The sequence below is a fragment of the Battus philenor genome, unplaced genomic scaffold, assembly GCF_028537555.1.
Source record: "Battus philenor isolate CCGP_79_NKW_IND1 unplaced genomic scaffold, ilBatPhil1.0.hap1 SCAF_10, whole genome shotgun sequence".
Classification (NCBI taxonomy): Eukaryota; Metazoa; Arthropoda; class Insecta; order Lepidoptera; family Papilionidae; genus Battus; species Battus philenor.
Genome location: NW_027181662.1, coordinates 14,636,202 through 14,647,983, shown reverse-complemented (window position 1 = coordinate 14,647,983; position 11,782 = coordinate 14,636,202). Strand labels below are relative to the sequence as shown.

Sequence of the window (11,782 nt, the reverse complement as noted above, 5' to 3'; positions counted from 1 at the left end):
TAACAGTTTTTTTTTAAAATTGATTTCTAATTAAATTTTTTTAATTATCTTTTGTTTAAAACATTATACTGATACTTAATAAGAAAGATGTAAGTAAGCTTAATATAAAATTTAAGAGATAAAGGTAGTCATATGTTATCAAAATTCTATTATTATTAAAATATTTAGATTTATCATTTTTTTTATTAATAGGTCACGTAATAACATTCAAGTCATTACATTGATGTTTATGTTTATTAAATGCTCGTTTTGCTATTTTTCTTTGCTTGCGTTTTATTATTATGTTTAGCATTATAAGCAAGAATATTGTCCATGCATATATCTAGGCCTGACCTACTTGCATGTAACAATAATTTGGTTCAACTATATTTAGTGATACGGGGCATGATAAAAAAATGTGACGAAAATATTTTTATACCAGGAATTACTGTATCTACGACCATTTTATAGAATATGGTCGATAGTCTAATTCATTCAGATATTCTGTAGCGAATTAGAATAAGTTGCGGTTCGTCTATCAGCTTCCGTACCTAGAAGAGTATTATATTCGCTGTATTGAATAAGGCGTAAACAAAAATAAATTGTTTTAAATTGCAAAAAATTATCAAAAGCTCATTAAATGTAAACATTAGTGTATGGTGATGATGTGGTGATTTGAAAAACTGTTTATAAATAGTCTGAGCGATTTAAAAGCAGGAATAAATCGGTAGATGATCAGCAAAGGTCGGGACTTCTTTCGACATTAAAAATCGACGAAAAGTTGCAAAGATTAGTAAATATAGTACAATCAAACAGGAGATTGAAAATAAAACATCTTGTATGGGGACTTGTAAATGCAAATAAGACGACACACTGTGCCAAACATTGCTATAGATTCGCGAGTATTTAAAAAAAATAAGGCTGTATATTCAAATCTACTTTACTCTTTGTTTTAGCAGCATGCGATATCTGGCTCATTTCAAAAATAAAAATTGCACTGAAAGGAAACCGTTTTGACAAAACGTCGTCTTTTTTTTTAAATTTAATATCACAAAGTTTTCCTCTAACATAGTCAGAGCCTATATTTCTAAATTACAATTTCTAGACGGGTGGGAAGGGAAATCCTCAAAAGGACGCCTGGGAATGGAGGGCCCAGGCAGTGTCAGACTCTTACTAACTAAAACCCCTCTCCGTCGGCTCTGTTACAATTAAATTTATTAAAGTTATACATTTCCTTACTATCATATATATCTATTGTTATTTTAGGCTTATATAATAGTTATTCTTATTTGTACAACACTAGTTATCTCTTATTAAACGGTTTTATTTAGTTCGACCCGTACGGAATTTCTTTATTTGGGTCAAAATTAGAAATTGAAATTTAAGCACCTTCCCGTTGTCAGATTGATCTGAAATTTGGTACACATATTTAATTTAGATGACAATACAATATAATAAAATCGATAATATTATAAATCTAAGATGGCCGCCGATACTAAATAGTGGATTACATATTTTTTCTTAACCCCCTCAATATGGGTATCAAATGCAAGGGCAACACTAGTAAAACACGATGATTATGTCAAAATTTAAAATTCAAGATGGACGCCGTTCCAATATGGCGGACTAGGTACATATTTTTCCACAACCACTACAAAATGGGTATCAAAAAACCGTTTAACTTAAAAGTTTTTTAAATGTATTTATGCTATTTATTAACAATGTAAAATGTCGACGTTGAAATAACTACGACAAAGCAGATGAAAGACCTTCTGAAGGAAGCATTTCAGAAGTGCATCCAATCGTGAAATCAACCCTGGGATTAGTGCATCTAGCTAAGGAGAGTACTTTGAAGTAGATTCATTTAAACTTGATGTATACTTATTACTTTGCTAGCAGTAAAGTTACTTATTGTATTTTTTAATCATACCTCGTATGTTTGGGAGGAGAAGTGATGTTTTTATTATTTTCCTAACAACTTTTCTACTTTTGTTTAACATGTACTTGATCTTTTTTATTTTTACTCGTTCAGGAAACTTAAAACTTGTTACATTTTCACATCACAAGGGGTCATTGTTAGTTTCTACATTTAACGTGGAAAAGAATCATTGTCATACATAAAAGAAAGTTACTCAATAAACTCTATAGCACATACAGGATGAGTAATAAAGTGTTACAAGATACATATAAACATACACTCAGATACACATGCATATGTACATATGCATGTGCATGCACGCACACATACACTTACTGTTTAAAAATCAATAATGTATGTCTTTATTTTAAATTCTGATCAAATATCCGTGTTTCTGTCTCTACGCTTTTTGCTATGAATCTAATCAGTTAAAACAAATGGTGTTCACAGACTCGATGAGGTACGCTTTCCTCTCACCTTCGTGTGTCATCGTGGAATCTATGCTACGATGTCTTGATTAAAATTTAGTAAAGTACAACCTTCTGTTCTTAAATCATGTTAGATGAAGCTGTAAAAGCCTTAGGTCTAACAGCATTAAGTTCATCAGAAACAAAAGAGAACAAATGGTATAGTTAGTTTTGTTTATGTTTTTTAAAAAGCCATTTTACTTTTCGACATAAAACCGCGCCTTTGGTATGTGCGCGTCGAAGCGGGGGAGAATCGGTCGCTATGTCTTGCTAATGGCGGTGTTTAAGGTATTTTTTTTTATTTCTACAACTTAATTTAGTTCTTATGTCCCTCAAGTGGGATAGTGGGCGCCCACAATGCGTCAGCCTTGAGCCTCGCTTTTAATTCTTACCACATCTTCCCCATTTGCTTCGGTTCTGCAACTTTCGTCCGCTAGCTCACCATCCAACGTTTTAATTTTCCTTGGGAACTCTAGTCTAATATATACTTAGGTTGTACACAAAAATTTGACTAACACCAATTGTATTTTGCACCATATTTATTTTATGTAATGTAATCACAGTGATTTGATTCTCTTTATCACCTACTCCATTTTAACATCACAAAATATTATGCTATATATTTGCGCCAAAATAAAGCAAAACAACAGTCATATAAAAATGACATATTCCAAATTTGAAAGTAATATTTTGTTTTTATGGCCAGTTTAAGTATATAAAATTTATATCTATATCACTTAATATAGAAATACACAGATAATTTAATGTCATCAAATGGTGACCATTATCTTATTTCCTCTAATGGTAACTAGCTTCGATGACAAATCCGCAGTTTTTTGCGATGCCGCCCTAATAGAGTGTAATTTGGACAGCTATTTAGCTAATTTAATTCAATTTCACGCAGTCATTTGAGTTTTAATATTACTCATTAGGATATCCTGTTCAAAAACAGTTTTATATTTTAAATTTAGTAAAGTACAACATAAATAACAAAAATCATTACACTATATCTGTACATTGAGCCAAAAGTTTAGTGTCTGTTTCTGTTTGTTAAAAAGTCAAGTTTCTATCTGTGCCAAAATCATTGATTTTTTTTTAAAAAAGGCGTCAAAAACTCGACGATCTTTCCATAACTATCGTATTCGTCTGATTTGGCTCTGTGCGATATATGGCTATTCAGCAAACTAAAAAGGCTAATGCGGGGACACCGTTTTGATACGATTGAGTAGATAAAAACTTAGAATCAAAGATCTTGAAGGCTTTAGCGGAAAAAAACTATTTAGACTCTTTCGGGGACTGAACAAATTGTTGGCAAAAGTGCGTTTTATCATACGGGATTTACTTTAAAGAAGATGAAATTGATTTGGAAAAATACATAGAATTTACATTTTATAAATAAATTCACCTTACTTTGAGATCACAGTAGTATAATCGGCACAAAATCAATCACAAAATTGCGTTCTAAAAAAAAGAAAAAGAGACTCATTATCGACACTTGTCTATCATTACATTATAATTAATTCTATGTATAGCAGTGGATATCTATCGGTTGATATGATGACGGTGCTAATGCGTTATTGATTACTACAAAGTATTTTCACTAAAGTGCCTTAATGACAAGCTCGTATTCTTATTTCAAAATAATCGAACCACAAGTTACTCGATTTTTTTGCGGTTATTCATATATACCTCTGGTTAGGATTTAAAAAAAAACGCAAAAAATTACACAGGTCCACGATCTAATTGAATTAGTGATTCGTACAAATTAGGAAAGGGCCCGCAAATTTGTAAATTATACCCTGGCCGAATATCCGTAATGCCATGTCGCTAATTTGACAAAAAATTAAAAAAAAAACCGCTGTCATGGCCGCCGTTATAACGATAGTGCGTGCCGGGAAACGAGCTCCGTGAAATGTCAAATCTTCTGTCATTTATTTAAATTTTGAAATGAATCAAGTCCTTGTGTACAGTTCTGTACTTAATAATGAAGCAATTTATATCCTCTTTGAGAAAAACACATACTTGTGCAATTAGTAACATATATATATATCATATATATAGTGATAGGTATATATTAGGTGGACAGGAATGTAATGTCGCTTTCTTAAGTTAAATTCACACGACTACATTTTTAACAAGTTTCTGTTTCTTATCAACAATATATTCACGTTCATTTTCAACAACCTTTTGCCGGCCAGTATACAAATTTTCAATGCCGGAGCGGTAAAAAATCAATCGATTTTTCTGTAAAATATGTCGACAGAAACGACATTACTTTCCGATCCACCTAATACATATGTTTCTAACCTGATCTAAAAACTCGAAAAAGCATTCCGAAATTTTAATTTTTAATTCTATTCGTGTGAATCCTGGTACAAATGTAATATACTAGTGTATATACTAGTATAGTCCCTTTGTTGTGTTGATCATACTTCAACTGGTCAATGTGAACAAGGATTTATATTTTTCTATTATCTTATTTTTTAAAACCGAAAAGATATTTCGATTTTTATTTATTTGTTACTTCGTTTCAATTTAAGTCCATTAAGACTATCTTGATGGTCGCAAACATTTCACACTAGTTTGTATATTTGAAATTGATTTAATAACCGTTAATAATTATTTGTTTCAAGAGATGACAGGAATATTTCAGTGTTTATTTAAAATATTTAGGAAGGATAACTTGTTCAGAATTCATGCAATATACGTTGGGATACGATATGACTTCTTTCAACGATCCTAAAAGCAGGTAGACAATCCGCCGGGGGCATAAAACTAAAATCGCATAACAAATTGAACGCAACAATCCGCCATGATCATGACTCTATCTACGGATATTAAAATTAAATCTAATTTTGTCCCGCGGCTCCGAAACATATTGGCGAAGACAATTTTATGACTCTATTTATTAATCTATATCTTTTAGCTGCACCCTGAGGGCGTTGAAGGGAATTCTTTTTTTATTGTAAAATAATTTTCGATGTCTTAAATCTTACGATAGGTGTAGTCCTCATGATGATCAGTTAGAGCAGAGTTCCCCAAACTTTTTTGTGTCGTAGACCCCTTGACAAGTTTTTCCGTGTTGGGTAGACCCCCTACTTACCTGATATTGATTTGCTGTAAATTTCTAACTGTAGTGAAGTTTAGTGTTAAAAACTTAAAGTAAAAACACATGTTAATTTATACATTTATTAATTGAATTTAAATAAAAACTACTCAAAATTTAATTTTGTATCTGTTAGGTAAAATATACGTAACATTAAAAATTTTTTTTTGCTGACGTAGACCCCTTGCAGGTTGTCATAGACCCCTAGGGGTCGATATAGAACACTTTGGGAATCACTGCCATAGACCGTCACGATGACTGGTCTTGTTCTGTCCACTTCTAGCAACTTTCTGTGACTTCAAATATGTCGTTGGTCCACCTAATGTGAGGTCTGTCCAAGATGCGTCTATCAGTTCGTGGTCGCCTCTCAAGAATTTTTAGGCCTCAATGACCATCTGTTGCTCGAGTGATGTTCCTCGTCCACTGCCACTTTAGACCAGCAAATATCCAAGCCACGTCTCACATCGGAACTCCAAGCATAGCTCTCTTCATTGCTCTCTGGGTAACTTAATGACTTCTTATAAGTTAAGCGATCACGTCTCGGATCTGTATGTCATCACCGGTCTTTTGTTCACCCAGTGAGGGGCTTGAGAACCTTTTGCGCCACTCCAGACGAGTAATTCTTTGAGCTACGTCTGTGACCTTGGTTCTTTTGCCCATCTCCTCAGATGTTTAATATTTCGATCGCCTTATAAGTACACATAATAAGTTTTTGTTCAATGTTAGTACTGTCAAGAAGAACTACGATATGACCGTATTTAAAACGTATTTTAAACGACAAGTTAATTTTAAAATGACTTCTCTTTAAATAACCGCGTCGGTGATGACTGCTTTGCATGTCTTCCAAGCCCATGTCTTAGCTCACGAGGATGAGGTGGATTAGTTTCTCACAAAGAGAGTTCCAAAACCAACTCGAGATGAATCGCACCTCAAACCAAAGAAGCATGGAAACTCGGGGTATCATAGCTCAATTTAGTTTAGTACTTTCATACAGATAATATTTGAAAAGTCTGTTTTAAATTGACTTTTGTTTTTTTGTAGTTTTCCATATAAATAAATAAAAGAAAGTCCAATATGAAACTGTGTTATAAAATTAGCACCGCCATTTTTATTGTTCTACGAGTTTTCTCAATTCAAAAGAATATTTAAGAAATATAATGTTTGCAGTCTCTCCGTAATCGAGTAGGGATCAGTTTAAACTAATAAAATTCAAACGACTCCACAATTCTCCTTGTTCTGTTTGATACATAAAAACAGTGGTACATATAGATATAAATGTTTAATGTTCCAATGTAACGATGTCATGTTTGTGCGAGAAACTGAACTTGACAAAAAGGAAAAGTGGCGGGAATGCGTTCGGTGTAACGGTGCGTGCAAAATGGCGGCTGGATGGAAGTCCGGCACATCGCGTAGTGGATCTTCCGATACAAAACCATCTTGATACTTTTTAATAATTTTATTTAAATTGATTGTTAATTTTAAAATTTGTCTAAAGGCATGAGGTTGACATACAATAGTTATTTTTTTTCTAGCGAAATCATTCAAGGAATATCTTTCCGCTACGTAGACAGCCAATGGGTCATTTCGACTCCTTCTTACTATAAACAGTCTTCTTTTCACAATTTTTGTTCTATAAAGTAGAAATGTTTAAAAAATACAGATAAACAAAATAGTAAATTAAAAATTGGCGAAAAGCAATCCAGGTGAAATTGGCGAAAAAAAAGAGGAGATGTATGATTGGTAATTGAATGAAAAGGAATAAAAGGTTGTGAAAGAAAAAAGAGAAACGAGTGAGATAAATTGAAGAGGGTGAAAGAAGAGCAAAGAAATAAAATTAGAAAGTGAATAAATTATTTGGAAAATTGTCCCTGCGTATTGTCTCTGTCCGTGCTCATACCTGGGGAAATTACGAGAGGCCTGAAAAAGCGATTGTTGTCAAAACCACGAGAATGCTTACGTGTGTTATAATAGTATCAACTAGTCAACTTTAAAGTACGTAAATGCGGAGGAACCTTTAAATCTGCCAAAGGCCGTATTATAGGAGTTGGAGCAGGGTGTGGTGTAACCCCTGGATAGCATGGACTACACATACCGAGGTATGATATGACGGGATATTTAAAACAGAAAAGCGTGAGGGAAGATCGTGTGGTAATCCCTGACTGGGAGATACCGCGATCCCTCACAGCGAACAGAAGGTGATCACCGGGGGAGTTTTAGTGGGTAGGAATCCCACTTGACCCTGTCCTCCCCCCTGATGCAGGGTATCTAGAACATCCACAAGAAACCAAAAAAAAAAAAGAAAAGGGGGTGGTGTGTCTTCCAAATAGTGGAATGCGATCAAAAAGCTCCCGATGTGATGTTTAGTCTACATGGACAACAGATAAACGCTTCTGGAGTATCATTCTGGGTAACAGTGATGATTAATTTTATTTATACGCATAAATAGATACTTTCAATTATAAAGTATCAAGATGCATAGATCGCAATGTGTTGTGACATTATTGGCTATTAAACGGAAGTGCGATATCTTACAAATTCTGCTTACTTCCGCTGCCGTGAAACCTTTTTAGGTAATTATGGGAAGTCCCAATTTTACCCGGTCGCTATAGAATTGTCCCTCGCCTTACCCCCGATGATACTTCCGAGAATTTAAATTTGATATCTATTTGTTACTTCAAATTACTTGTTAGTCATTAAATTACTTAAATAAGTGAAAAAAAAATTGTAAAATTGGTCCCTGTGTACCCAAGACAGGGGTAGTAGCAGAGAGAGAGAGAGAGAGGAAAGCTACTCATGTCTTCATACATCTAATAGTTTATTAGTGCTTTTATATAATCTGTGGTCACGATAATTTTGCTTCTTTCTTATCAAGCTATAGATTATAGAAAGACATTTTATTTGTTCAAATATAGAGAGTGTATATGAACAAAGTTACTCTCGTAGACTAGCGGATTTCCAAGTTGAAGTAGCATCTGACGGGTCACGCAAAGAACGGATAGGTTCTGAAGTCTTTGTGTTCAGAAGGAAGTTGTCAGAAGATGATATAGGCAGCTTTCAAATAGATTCACTGTAAATGCATGGGAGAGATCTATTTCCAGAAGTGACTGTCAGCTGAAGTTGGAATAGAGAAAAGGTTTTTGTTCTAACAGTGGACATATTACAAGTCTAACAACACGTACGTTAGTACTGCTTATCTTCATTCATATTCCACGACTGAACTCCAGGCTTCAATGTCAGGCAGTTGCTGTGTTAAAATCAAGAATAAACACTTCGATCACTAGTATTTTTTACAGGTTTATGACACTTGCATAACTTGATATGCCACTAAGTATAGTTAGTTAAAGTTTATATTTCCATTTATAACATAAGACTTGCCTTTGTTATAGAGAAGTTTAGATCCCACCATTAGGTGGACCGGTATACCTAAGGTCAAGGGAAGTTCTGGATGCAGCTAGTGCAGGACTGGTCATGGTGGAGGTCTTTGGGGAAAGCCTATGCCCTTCAGTGGGCGTCCATCAGCTAAAGAAGAAGAAGAAGTATTAACCCTTTGCACTCGAGACAGTTTTCGCCTGGACCTACCAGCAACTCGGAGCGTTTCGCGGCGCTTTTGGTGAATTTCTTATCTCTAAATTAAAATGATAATACACATAAAGTCTTTTGTCAAGTTAAAGAGTGAAGTTTGCCATATCGAATACGGCAATAGCGTCCTGTGTTGTAGCTTCTAGCGTAGTTATTTGTTTCTCTATTTCATTTACGAGTTTGTCAGTAAAAATCATTTTGTAAAATCCAACGGGTCTTTCGTCTGTGCGGGTACGTGCGGTCCTCCAGGAGCGTCTCTGGCTATGAACTGTGTTCTTGAGGGTATCTCTTCAGATTCTGTACAACTAATCCATACAGAATTATCAGATTGTGGGTCTTCTGCAGTATCACTATCACTGTCAAATATTCTGATCTTTCGTGATCTTACACCTCTTACTTCTTCACTATCATCACCGCTGTTCGCAGTCGCCCTATCGCCAGGCTCTCTAGCTATACTTGAAGTCTCCTCGTTTAGTAACTCTAAATCAAATTGGTCTTCACTCGAACTTATTTCACCACTGCGTTCCATGGTAATGGGGATGAGAAATTTCAATTTTTCTATTCGTTCTGCCAAGCTGTCAAGTTCGAACTGATGTCAAAAATGCCTGCTTCATGCTACCGCACTAATCTCAGATAAGAAAATCTTATGTGGTTAGAGGGGTATATTACGACGACTTTGTATGATTATATACGCAGCGCTTAGGACCATACTTCAAAAGAACGATATCACATACGTAAACAAAATATCAATAATAATAATAAGCATTTATCAGCGGGATGGCGGGCGGTGCACTTTGTTGCACGACTACCTCTGCATGTGCGGAAGTGGCTAAATATTGGTCCTTTTCTTACTTAAAATATCAATCGTCACGTGAAGAAACATAAATAGTTTACACAGAGAATACTATGTCCGCACCAAACAAAGTGGTGAGCGAGCGTCACCTCTCGAGTGCAAAGGGTTAATGTTTGACATTTTCTAACATTACGACTCCTATCATTATTGGGTAAACATTTCACATAATTGTTAAATAATATGACAGTGTACATTTTTATGAAGCTCCTCTCAGCAGATTTTAGATTTATAATGTTGAAATAATCATCGATATATAATTGCACGTATGTACCTATTTAAATAAAGAACGAATTTTAATTTGAATTTGAAACCAAATTCGGATGTAGATGACTTTATACTTGAAGTTAGTTACTTAATTATAATGTAAATATTACGCATTATTAAAAACGTAGACGATGTAAAGTAGGTGTAATTTTGAATTAAAAGTCACGTTACAATAGTCTTGATGTCGTGGGGATATAGCTCAGTGGTAGAGCATTCGACTGCAGATCGAGAGGTCCCCGGATCAAATCCGGGTGTCCCCTAGTTATGTTTTGTGCGTGAATGATGAGTTTTTTAAAGATAGTACTTCTACTAATACTGTATTAAACAGTACATTTTTTGAAAACGACGAACTTAATGACAATGGCATTTTCTATCAGTTAATCGTTTTACCAAATAAACCTTAATATACCTAACAAGACTTATCTAATATATAAATACACCGTATAAGACTTACGAAATATTTGTTAAATAATCAGGAGCGTAATGGATATCATAGAAAAATAAAAAATGAAAGGAAATTAAAAATAAAGGTTGTATATATCATGATATTTTCTTACATGTTATGTTATTTACAAAGATTATATGTATTGTTTTTGTTTTTGGCTAATAGAGACGCATCTGCCCCGCGCATGCGCGTGGAAGCCATGCAAAGTTCGCTATTGTGGTTGATTCGGCGCAACTGTCACTTTTCCCGTACAAACGTAGCCGTGCAATGTCGGCCATTTTTTTTTTGCAATTTCTCAGACAGATGTTCCGATTTTTTCACTAATAAATCTCAGTGCTGTGAACAAGCAGTGCCTCATTGGTTAATTGAACGGTTAATTGGAGTTATGATCAGGAATTTAAAACATTTTCTTGGGAATATAGTGACAGATGTAGGTCAGAATGTTGTGAGAAAATGTTGCGTTGGCTTATGAGATATTATATGAAGGCACAGGGAATGTTATAAAGCAATATTTTTTTTTCAGTTATAAAATTACTAACTTGAAACATATGTTTATATGTAAGAAAGGGTTTAATATATAGCTACTTTCTAGCTTTTAAGTGCACCGCCCACCAGCTTGCTGATAAATGCGCATGCGGCAAACAATGCGAAACACAACTACCACCGTTAATTCACTCAACACGTGTTTCACCCCTCCACGGGGCATCCTCAGGAGTAATGTTACACCGACCAGTGCATTTTCATTGTACGACTACTGCTGCATAGCGGAAGTAGCTATATATAAGTCCCTTTCTTACTTAGAATGGAATTCCGCAAGATAACGCCTGAATTTATTAGGTATATGTTTATATATCTTCTTTTCAGCAGATGGAGGTACACTGAAAGGCTTAGATCTCCCGCGATCTTAAGTATGTCGTCCGTCCAGCCAGTGGATGGCGTTCCCACGCCACTTCGCTGGTGGTCGCCACTCGAGAACCTTTCAACCCCAACGACCAACGGTTGCTCTGGTGATGTGTCCACTGCCAGTTCAGACGGGCAAATATTCAAGCTACGTCGTTGATCCTGGTTATTCTGCGGTTCTCTTTATTTTTGATTTGATCTCACAACGAAACTCCCTTTTATACGCTTGAGTTTTATAGACATAGTTGCAGGCATGTGTATATAGGATTAC

At 34.9% G+C, this 11,782-nt stretch overlaps 1 non-coding gene across 1 annotated transcript; it reads left to right on the top strand.

Moving 5' to 3' along the window:
- The first annotated feature begins 10,354 nt into the window (after window positions 1-10,354).
- Window positions 10,355-10,426, top strand: TRNAC-GCA (transfer RNA cysteine (anticodon GCA)). Its single transcript has one exon. It is a non-coding gene; the product is annotated as a tRNA-Cys (tRNA).
- Window positions 10,427-11,782: the final 1,356 nt, after the last annotated feature.